This window comes from Pholis gunnellus (genome assembly GCF_910591455.1).
Source record: "Pholis gunnellus genome assembly, chromosome: 1".
NCBI lineage: Eukaryota > Metazoa > Chordata > Actinopteri > Perciformes > Pholidae > Pholis > Pholis gunnellus.
In genome coordinates this window covers 3,730,990-3,743,282 of record NC_136528.1, presented here as the reverse complement: position 1 = coordinate 3,743,282, position 12,293 = coordinate 3,730,990, and positions in this window count along the sequence as shown.

Genomic DNA, 12,293 nt, shown 5'->3' with positions numbered 1-12,293 from the left:
CACACAGGAATAAGCTACAATCTCTTGACTCGGTTCCTGCCTGCCTCTATGTTGAATCGGTTTCTTCTGCACCCCCCTCTTGCCTTGCAGAGCGAGCTCCCATATGAAACAAGAATGTTTTAAAATGGGTAACCTACACCTTCACCCGCTCTTCCCTCCATCTCTACAGAACAATTTGTTAGAACTGTGGTACAATCACTGTGTGCTGCTGCTGTCAAAGCTCTATAAATAGATGCATATAGTGTGTCTCTCTGTCGAGCTGTGAGGCTGACACAAGAAAATGTTTCTTGTTTAGTTTTTGACTCCCTGATGAAACTGAGCACGGTAACTTGTGGCATCAGAAACATGCGGATCAAGTAGTGGTTCTGGCTCATCAGTCTCCATGGATGATGCACCACCTCAGACACCAGCTGGAGACAGAGTGGACCTGCCAACTGGGCTGTGTGTGTGTGTGTGTGTGTGTGTGTGTGTGTGTGTGTGTGTGTGTGTGTGTGTGTGTGCCCAAAGGGAACCTCTGTCCCTCTGCTCAAAACCGGTCCACACTCTGCAGGTAGTTCCTGAGCTTTTCTGAAATCCGTGCTTATCCTGTTGTTCCAGCTAAGAGACATGAATTCGTCAGTTTTACTCATAGACTGTATAAAATATGGAAGTAGCCTCATTGACGTCACCCAGAGGTTTCTGAAGAGCCGCTGTGGAGTTCATAGTGGGTTTTCCGTCCGTCGCCATTGTGGCGGTGACGATACGGCGAACCCCTAAATTGAGGAAAGAGGTGGACGGTCGGCAGCTGGGTGACGCAGGGAGCTAGCAACTAGCAGCCTGAGACGACACCCACCTGTCACTCAAAGTGACCACGCCCTCAATTATGTAGAACATAAGCCTTGATATAATTGGAAAGGTTGAGTTGTAAAGATTCCCCACCCGTAAAGTCATGAATGTGGCCAAAACTTTTCTTTGAACCAGACTGTGTAAACATGTTTATTTCTGCTGTAAATTTGGTCTTTTAAACATGGAGGTCTATAGAACTTCTGCATTGACTTCAGTTCTCAGCACCAGAGATTGCCATTGATTTTACTGTGTATTAAAAGAGGGAGTTTTGATCAGCAGATTAGCAGAGAGACAAGCAATATCTTTTGGATGTTGGTGCTATGTATTTGAACCCCATTCACCCGTAATTAAACTAACATTAAGCATTTGCGAATTGCTATTTGCCAAACAGATAGCTGCACTGACTCAGAATAACGTGCCACACAAGAGGCTTGCTTTTCTGCCAAATTGTGAGTGTGGCTTTATCATTATTTGTGTGTGTGTGTGTGTGTGTGTGTGTGTGTGTGTGTGTGTCTGTGCGCGCCTTACTTAATGAGCAGCTGATGCTGTCACCACAAACCCTCACATGCACCAGCTTTAACTCATCCAAAGAAACACGACGACACAAGCCCACGCTGAAACACTGTAGACAAACCACAGGTGGAGACAATCCTCAGAGACTGAACCTGACGGTTAAGAGGAATGACACTGACACCTGCTCAGTGTGAACCCTTCAGTCATCATTTAGGGCTGTGAAGTACACGCTGTCTGATGGAGGTCATGGACTTTCAATGTAATGATAACTCAATTAGCTTTAAAGTACAAAGAAAGATCCCATTTGCTCAGCAGCCCACTCTGATGCTCATCTTGGTCATATTAAAGCATAGAGTTCTGGCTCAACATGTGTTTCTTGGATGCTCACACTTCGGCTTTCTACATGTGGATCCAGTACCAATGTTTATCGTACTTCAGACCACACTGACTGGCACTTAGCAGCTTATTCAGCCCACATATTGTCTTCAACTAATGCTGTTTGCATTTCCCCTCATCTGGAGGACCGTGAAGCCCTCTCCACCAGCAGCTAATGGCCCCTCTCAGGAGACGAAAAGGCCAATTCATTTAAAATATGTATATTCTCACAAAATGTGCGTCTTACAGGAAGTGTTGTTTTGGTAACCTTCACCCAGCACTTCAGAGGGTTTTACTATTCTTCTGTTTTCCTTTTCAGAATCTTTTCAAATGAAATCTGTAAACTCACATGTAATAAATGATAAAGATTATTCATTGTGTGTATGGGCTGGACTGACACATAGTTTTGAAAACCTACCTACATTGATACTTTAGGATTTAAGCTGATAGCTGACGCGTCACACTGGCGGGCATTTTTCTATATATATATATATATATATATATATATATATATATATATATATATACTGTTTTACTGTCAACAAACTCCATGAAAAAAATAACAATGTCCATCTCTCAATACTTACTGACTGCGTCAACCAATCACATCCTGTTTGGTTCCATCTCAGCATTCTGTTAGTCAGTTCCCAGCGCTATCAGCGGCGTCTCCCCGACAACACAGCTGCCACGCTTGGCTTTTGAGTCGCTGCGGTCTCTTGTCGTGTGAACACAGCACGACTGTTGATGCTGCACCCAATTCGTGTCTCATGCTTCATACTTACATACAACACAAATGTTTGTTTTCTCCAGCTTGACAGAATCTCCAAAATAGGGTAATTTTGATCAATTTTGATTATTGCAATGCACTTTACTCGGGCTCCCTCCACCATCTCCAGGTGGTACAGAGCGCAGCTGCTCGCCTTATTACAGGGACAAAGAGGCATGATCACATCCCGGGCCTGCCCTCTACACCGGCTCCCTTTAAAGGCCTTAAACTGTCTTGCTCCTAAATACTGATTTATTGATCTGGGTCCTGTTACACAAAGCAGGTTGAGGGAAAACTCAGAGATAGTTAACCCTCAGATGAGGGAACATCTGGGTTTTCAGTTCAGAAAGACTGGTAACTTTAACTGGTTCTGTTACTGTGGAAACTGGCTCTGTGAACGTAACCTAGTAGGTTTACTGAAAGTTTCTCTCTGTGTCCTCCCTCTTAAAACGACAGACACACCGTTTCATATCCTTATCATGCAGTCCGTATCAAAGCGCTTGTAAGTGGGAGTTTTTTTTATATAAATATAAAACGCTGTGACTTTGTGCACAAAGTCCAATAATATTGGAGATTATATGTTCATATTTCTGAGTGGTCGAGGGAAGCAAGCTGAAGAATGTAGTTTTATAGGCTGTGTATAGTCGACGTGTTTTAACAGCATTTCAGTGAAGGTCTTATAACTTTACTACATTTGTTGAAGTAGCCGAAATAAAGCCACTGAATGCTGTTTAGTAAAGATCCAAATACAATGTATAACATTTAAAATCCACAGTATTTTAACCTTTGAATCAACCAAAAGTGATTACTGGGTCAGATTGTGAGTTTACAGTCATGTCTCCTCTGTTGAGCTACATATTGTTTTAGTCTTAAAACTATATTTTTCATCTTCAGTTGGCCCCTGTGTTTTTTACCTGTCAGATTGAAGCTAATAATATATTTAAAATGTAGACTAGAGCCAAATACACAGGCAGTTGAGAGGCAACAGCAGAAAAGCCGACCTCACAGAGGTAGAATGTGGCGAAGGGAAGCACACTAAGCTACACATGTGCAGCGTAACCTGTTAGCGGCGTAACGTAAACATTTACATGAAAGTACAGGCATTTCGCCATGTATTTATGAATGACTTAGTTGTATGTCCGTGTAGTTTGTACTGTTGTAATATGTGAAGTTCTCAATAAAGTTCTTGAAATAAAAAGAATCTGCATTTCCCCCTGCGCCCCACCTGTAATACCACTGCGCCCCTCTAGAGGGGCACACCCCACAGTTTGAGAAATACTGGCTTAAATTAACATAAAAAACGAAAGTTCCTTTCACGGTAGTAGCTTTAAAGACTATTTTTATGTAAAAGTGAAATGCTTCCACAATTGCATGTCTAGGTAGTTTGGTAGACCTCTGCTTACAGTGAAACACATGAACAACAGAACAACTGCTAAATCTCTTCTGCTCCGTCTCCATAAACTGTTTAATGTGTTTTGTTGTTGTTTTTATCTCCGCCAAGAGAATCCTGCGATCAGTCGCATGCATCCGTGTGGGTGTGTGCCTCTGTGAGTAAGTGAGTGAGTGGGCATCTCTGTGTCTGTCCACGGCTAATCTCGCATTCTGCTGCAGCAAACTTCATCATCATTTGGGTCTCCACTTCTGGCTGCATGCTCTCGTGGTTGCAGTGATACCTGTTTCATTCTGCGACTGCCTGCTGACTCCTCACTTACCACTCTTACCACTACAGGCCCCCAGCCTGTAAGAGCCACTAATGATAATAAAGCTAAGTGCGTCTCCAACCTCCAGCCCATGCTCTGAGCCCACAGTGGGGGGAAACAGTTTGCGCTATGTTTGGCTACAGCTAATGGTTTTAATGAAGTGTGTTTTATGAAGCCTTATAGCCCAGTGGTGTCTAGACGGGTGGTTCGCCAATTGTAGGATCATTCAATTACACAATACAGCAGCAGTCGTTGCAGACACGCCTGGTGAAGATCTACACTCTGCTGAGTGCAGCGTTCTATTTTGATCTTTTTTGAATGATAATGATAATCTTAGCACCAATGACAGTGATGGTGCTATTTTTACTATCACCATGGTATGGTTTGTAACAGGCCGTTAAAGGAGCTTAAAATGGAAAACAGATTATCCCGCAATGAGTTTGTACACATTAAACATGGTAATACAGTTGTCATTTGTTAGTACTGCTCTGTGCCTCATGTGTGGCTTACAGTAGTCTATTGGTCGGTTGTTGCAATGATGTGGCGTCATTGCAACAACATTGCAGCATTGTTGAAAGTAATTGATCATATCAGCCTCCTAAAAGGAAACAAGAGAGGTTGCAAGTCAAAAATCAGGGAACTGTGTGTGAGAGGAAGGGCTGACAGGATCAAAGCAAAGTTCCAGGGGGGGCGAAGGGAGGAGCTGAGACCTGAGATCCTGTGCAAAGAGACCCTCCTTCTGCTTGTCTTGGCGTACAGCGGACTGCTGAAGAGCCCTCGCCGTAGGGAGCACCAGAGAATGGCACAATGATTGGTCAGGCCAGTGTTAACAAGACTAGGCAAAACCTAGTACATGGCTGGACCGTGTATGTTCAATGTGTGAAATTGTGGCGAAATTATTAGAGGGATAGTCAGCGGTAGTGTCTTTAAAATGATTTTCCTGCATATTAAATGTTCATCTTCAATTTAGTCGTGGTCCCAGTAATATTTGTTATAAAAGGTTCTCTATAGGAAATTCAGAACACATCTATTCCACACGGTTCTCAGCATGTCGCTAGCTGGTGGCTAGCATACGTTGCTAACATTAGGGGAAACCTGAGGGTGGTGCTATGCTTTCACAAAGACGCTGTTGAAGCGTTATCAGCTGTAACCATCTTTGAGGGCAGTGGGGCATGCTCAAGCTGCCGGCTATGGAAACAAAATATAGAGAAACTCTGGCAACATCAGCGGGAGAACGACTTCATGCTCTGCTCAGATAGACTCTACTCCTCTTTATCTTTACAGCCATGATAGCATGGTTAAGCTACGTTTGAGTCAAACAATTATGGATCGACATTATCGTGCCATTTTTAATCTTAATTAGACGGGCCAGACTTTGGTTGCATCCATGACGATTATGAATGCGCTTGAGGAGCTGCAGCATTTATTCATGGACAGGCTGAAACCAAAACAGTAAATGTACAACCACTGTTCATTTCTTCTCTGCTCCGATTGCCAACACCTGGAAAGACAAACACACACACACACGCACACACACACACACACACACACGTCTGTAGCTACTCATTGTTGACCTTTCTTTGTGGGGTTCTGGACTCTTTGACGTAGGAACCTTTGACGGCTGAGAATAGAACTTAATTGTTGCTTCTGACATGAACTCTCATTAGATTCACCACAGTTCTGTAAAAGCCGTCCTCTCATTGTTAGTGCCTGATGCAGAAGAGAGCTTAAGATGCTTTTCTTCCTGGCACAGTGAGTCAAGTATTTTTGTCCCTTCCCCTGCTGTTGATCTAACCCACTCTAATGATGGAGAAACCGTGTTATTGTTATGTGTGTGACTGCATACTGTGAACTTCACAGCCAGGGATCCTTTCTCTATGGTGATCATAAGCTGCTAAGTGCAGAGCTGCCATTTATGTAACGTTGCTTTTCTTGCAGCGTCTGTCTAACTCTATGCTGGTACAGGAGGGGTTATAGCAATGAAAGCTCACTTAGTCTCACGTTGTTTTAGAGTGAGGGATCAGGTTTAAGTGGAGAGCTGGGAGACTGCAGGGTTTCCTGTCACACAGCTGTTGACATGATGATGGAGGTAAATTACACTGAACTGCCTTAAAGGACTGTTTCTACGTAGTTAATATTCTTTACTGTTTTATAATACTTGTTTTGATCTTGTTTTTTACTATTTTACATGTATCTTTTCTACACTATGCCGCTGTAATCCTGTAATTTCCCCGCTGCGAGACTAATAAAGGATTATCATATTTGATCTTATCAGTGTTTTAGCCTTGCTGTAAACGATGAAATGTACAGTATATGCGAAGCATTTTGTCGAGCATACACCGTAGGTGTTTGGATTCATACTTCCTTGGTGTCATTGGTGCCAACCATCCATTTCAAATCAACAAGTTTAAAGGGTCCTTTTACTCAAATTACCAAAAAATGAAAAGAAAAAGATCTCATTTACCTCTGGTGGTATCGTTTTACAGGTTTCAGATATCTGACACTGTCTCCATCCTAATACAACAGACAGGAGGGGCTTCAGTTTGTGTGTAAGTAAGTAAACACATAAGTAATAAAAACATCACCCAGACCTCACAGACCACTCTCTGTAGGGTTTATTTCTTCAGCAGACAGCTGAAGATGTGATGGATTAGGAGTGTGAAATGAATGAAAACAGTGGCTGCTAGATATGCATTTATGAATCTGAAAAACTATAAAACCAGGTAATGATGCTGCAGTAATTTGAAACGATGCATGGAGGACATTCAAAGTGAAGATGAGACTGTCCTTTGTTAAGGATGTCTACAACGGCGCTGTTGTCTGAATAGATTGCGATGGTCCTTGGACCATTCGTGCCCCCCAAAGAATGGCTGCTATGACTACGGGATACATTTATGAGATCGTGGAAGAAGTGGTGAGTGGTGAGAAGTCGGGCAGCCCGTGGGGGACGTGGATGGCGGAACGCAGCCGAGGTTGTTGGTGACGAAGCACGGACACACGGACAGCTGCGGACCCCGCTGACCCGTAGAGTTCTGTTTACATTGTCCACTTTGAGGACGCGCTTCACACACGATCTCTTGTGCTACCACTTGTAGCACAAGAGGTACAAGTGCTTGCTCACAACACATGTGGACGTCTGCACAGGGCCTACAAATACACTGATGATGATGGAGGTTACATCCCGCAGAAGCAGAAAGTATAACTTGGGCTTGCATGCATACACTTTTATCTGGAAAGTGAATTGTGACGACACGCCGTTGTTCATACTGACCATATGTTCACTTAGGAGATGTGGCAATCTTACACCAACTGTATTATGTTTTTAAATGTTTTTTGGTGATGTAACCTGTGGACATTGGGTGTTTCAGGTCTTTCAACAAATATTACTTTTGGATTTTGAAGTTGGCTTTAATGCATTTGTTCAGGACTGAAACACTGATTGTAATGAAATCCCTCAGCTGTGACACGGCACTGCTGAGACTTCACCTCCAGAATCGAGAGCAAGGGTTTGATAGGGGAATGTATTCTGCTTGTGTTCAGTATATTCAGCTTGCTTTGATTCTTGCTGCTCGTTTGAATTGCTGATTAAATCTCCAGAGTCACAACTACCACTGCTGTGTCTGTGAGTGAGGCACCAGAATTGAAACGCTGCCATGTATAAATATTGTGTTAGATCAAGTCTGTGGCTCCAAAATGACTGCTCGGCCAGATATTTGATATGGTGAATGTTTCCCTTGATTTCGGCCTTTATATAATCCGAGTCCGTCTCAGTGAGATCATGAACTGTGGTTCAAGACAGAGCCGGGAACAAAAACATCCATACGAACGACAAAGGAAACACACACTGATTATAGGAAGCAACACGTACAAATATCATGAGATACATGTTGGAGTTGATGCTTCTGCCTGCTGTCTCCTAACCCAGAAATAGCCTGATCAGGTCTTCTATCACCATTTATCAGCATTATTTATCTGGAGTTTTTTCAACACAGCCATTGGTTAGCACTTATTACATGTGACAATCCTACATTATGCATTGAAATGGAAAATATGCTTTTGCACTCTCTGTGTGAGGAATACCAATGAATCATAAATGAGAAGCTGAAAACAATGCGTATGTTATGCATGTCAATGCAGTACTCAGTGATTACTGTGGTGCACCTCTGCAAGTGGACCGTAGTGCTGTAAACGTAAAGTATGTTTCAGATGAGATGGGGGACTTTCCTGCCTACACAGTATTCATAGTACTGGTAGTTGAGAATGTTCCCTGCATGTAGATGAGGTGCAGATGAGGTACTGTATAGGTCTTTTATTGTTTGTTTGACACTTGCCTTCAGTGTATGTGAGGTTTGTGAAAGACAGTCCTGATGGGCAAGTGGCACCTTGCATGGTAGCCCCCTGTCATCAGTGAATGAATGGGTGTGAATGGGTTAATGATGACATGTAGTGTTAAAGCGCTTTGAGTGGTCGGAAGACAAGAAAAGACATATACAAGTACAGTCCATTTACTATTCCCTGATACAAGTATTTGCCATTCACATCAGTGTTCACTTGTTCGTAGAAATGTCTGTTTATATGATGGAATGTGTGTCTCAGTTGTCAGAGTTTTATATTCCAGGAGTTTGGCCTTTTGTTATGGATTTGTGTATAGAATGAGGAATTCTTTCAGAAAATCTGTAACCAATGGAGGAAAAACTGTGAGAGGAAGAGTAGCCAGAGTACAGCTACCGGAGCCATACGCTTACAGTAGCACCATCAGTACAACCACAACTGAGCACGACTGGAGCCACAGCCACAGCTTCAACCATCACAGCCAGAGAGCGGCTGCAGCTGAGCCGACAGCCGAGCACAGTGCCGGAGCTCGGCCTTGTGAAAGGAGTGCTGAGCCATACCTGCATCACACAAAGTGTCGCATTGTCTCTCTTTTCTGTAGTAACTGCAAAGTGCAGTATAACTGGAAGGGACCAACACACAAACTGTTTCTATGGATCAGGGAGGTATTAAGTGCTCTGCACTTACCTGCACAAAAACAACAAAAGATTCCAATTGACTAATGGATAGTCTGCATTTGAGGACAATATGCTCAGGTGTGAAGCTCCTCACGCTGTCATCAGAAAAATATATATCTATACTCTAGACAGAAAGTAGTCAAGTTAATGAGCTCTCCTTAGATTACCTTTAATAAAAGAAATTGTGAAAAAATTAACAGCAGTGTACAGATTTTTTGGTCATTTTATGGAGGATTCATTCACAAAGATGATGACGGTCCTGCTGTCAAGGTTCCCTAGACTTTGGATGTATGTAAAGAAGGGCAGCAGGAGCGATTTGACATATGTGCTTCTAAATCCGGGGTGTCAAACTCAAGGCCTGCGGGCCAAATCCGGCCCGCCTCGTCATTTTATGTGGCCCGCGAATCCACCAGCAAAAAAAAATTAAAGTTAGACTTCATTATAAAAATATCCCCATAGTCGAAATTATGAGATAGTAAGTCAAAGTTATGAGATAGAAAGTCATATTTATGAGATAGAAAGTCAAATTTATGATATAGAAAGTCATATTTATGAGATAGAAAGTCAAATTTATGATATAGAAAGTCATATTTATGAGATAGAAAGTCATATTTATGAGATAGAAAGTCATATTTATGAGATAGAAAGTCATATTTATGAGATAGAAAGTCAAAATGATGAGATACTTAAACACAGTCATAGAGCAGCTCTTTGGCTGGTTGCTCTACATGTAACATGTAAATGTATTGTGAGTACATTGAAGACGACTTTAAACGTGGCTTTACAACACATGAAGTACTTCACGTGGGATTGTGCAAACGCACCCTTGAAAGGATTTTAAGCTTTGAACAAAGTTATTGTAATAACTTGTTTGATATTTGTCTTTGCTATTTTCTTTAAAGTTTGATAGAGTAATGTGGGTTTCTTAACCCTAAATTAAAAGGATTTAAGTTATAATAACAGAAATGTGCTTAAATATATTTTGACATTTATATAACTGCATGTACAATATTTTAACACTTGAATGAACAAGAATCAAATGCAGAGACAGTTATTTACCAACATGTTAGGAGCAGTTACATTTACACAGTCTCACATTTATAACCGGCCCTTTGAGGGCGACTGTGATGCTGATGTGGCCCAGAGTGAAGATGAGTTTGAGACCCCTGCTCTAAATGATTCTTTGAATTATTATTCAGACATCTTGGCTTGTCTTGCTTTTTCTAAATTTGCTAATTTTCTGTTCTTCATTTATTTATAATTTGTTATTGTGACTGTTCTATTATCTTACATTTTGCAAAGCAATTTATAGCCTTATTTTGAAAGGTTTGATACAGATTGAATCTATTATTATTATTATTATTGTTATTATTAGTAGTAGTAGTAGTAGTAGTAGTAGTAGTAGTATTTAATATCTGTATTTTTTTTTCTCTCTGTTTGCTCTGTTTTGCAGCATTGCTTGGTTTCACAGTAAAAAGGTAAAGAACTGCCGTCATGATAAACATCACAGACGGAAACCTGTGAAACTGACTAAAGTTACAATGTGCATCTAGTTCACTAAGTATTTGAAAGTTTCACTTTAAATAGCAGCAGATGTTCTCACCTTGTAACAAAGACGAGGCAGACCAGGCTTGACTTTGGCCCGGTGTTCATGATGACAGGGAAGCGCTGAGTCAAGAAAGAGGAAAACAACAGTTCCTTTCCACATTTAAATGACGCGCCAGGTGAGGAGAAAGGTTGCATTTAATTGGACTTGAGATGTTTCATGTTGGCAGATTCATGAACCTGTATTGTCTTGTTTTCTACATGGATAATTCTGAATTCTAAATCTAGAAACATGTCTGTGAAGACTACAGTGGCTGTGTTCCAGACTCTGGGGTGAGACATCTTAGGTTAGGTGTCAGACTTAGATGTTCTACTTATGCTTGAATAAAAACGTAGCTTTACCCAATCTGTTCCAGATATCAGACATATGGTGTTAAGCGATTGGCACTTTACTCTGCTGTATTCGTATTGGAAGCTTGGCACAGACTCCGTCTCCGCAGTCTGTTACATTTGAACACATTCCCTCCTCCAGGCTTTGACAAATGCAGCAAACTCTGGTTTCCATCTGGTTAGTGGCAGCGCTGAAATGTATGTGTGGAGCTGATCCTCTTCTTCCTCTCAGGTGGGTTTAAAATGGACACATACTTCTGCTGTCATTGAAATATAGTGATGACATTCTTTGTTCTGTGTTGTGACTGCACTGTCTGCTGTTTGCAGACAAGTTTATGTGTTTATAAGACATTCATACAACTAATTTGTATTTTGTTTGTAGGAAGCACACAGCAATACTGACAGGATTATAATGTTGTTTTCAACACAGTTGGCAGAAAAAAATGTTGGTATTGTACCTTTTTACAAACCGTGGCATACGATAGTATGTTTTATAGATAGGTTTCGTATCAGCGTGTCATGCTTGCAGAAACGTACAATGACACATGATTAACGTTGTGAGAAGATAGGTTTAGGCAACAAAATTACTTGGTAAGGTTAGAAAAAAAATCATGGTTTATGTTCAAATAATAATGTAACAATGTAAATAAATAACAAATGGCCTTAGACTCAAAACTAAAACATTACATATATACATATTAACAAAAGAAATAGTACAACAATTTGTCAAATATTAACAAACATTGTATACTATGGAAACACAAGAAAACCACATAGAATCCTATCTATAGAACATGTCACTTTTCTCATTTGAAAGCAATACTGGCTTTCAAATGAGAAATTTGGATGTGGTTTCTTCGTTAGGCTCAACATGAATATGTGCTATTATTAGCTCATGTAGAGGATAAACATGTTCACTGTCACAAATCACAGTGAAATATGGTCTAAATGTGATCGTTTAATCAACGTCTTCAAATAGTCAGTGAAAAAAACTTCACTAGTGAACAAATTTAGAACATCTTTTCACCCGAGACCATCGTCAATAATCGTCTTTTCAATGGAAAATGCTCACTGAGAATTATTTTAACTTTTTTTTACATACAGTTATATAGACAGACAACTCTGCCTAGAATAACAAGAAAAAAGTAAATGCAATACTATAATAAAACT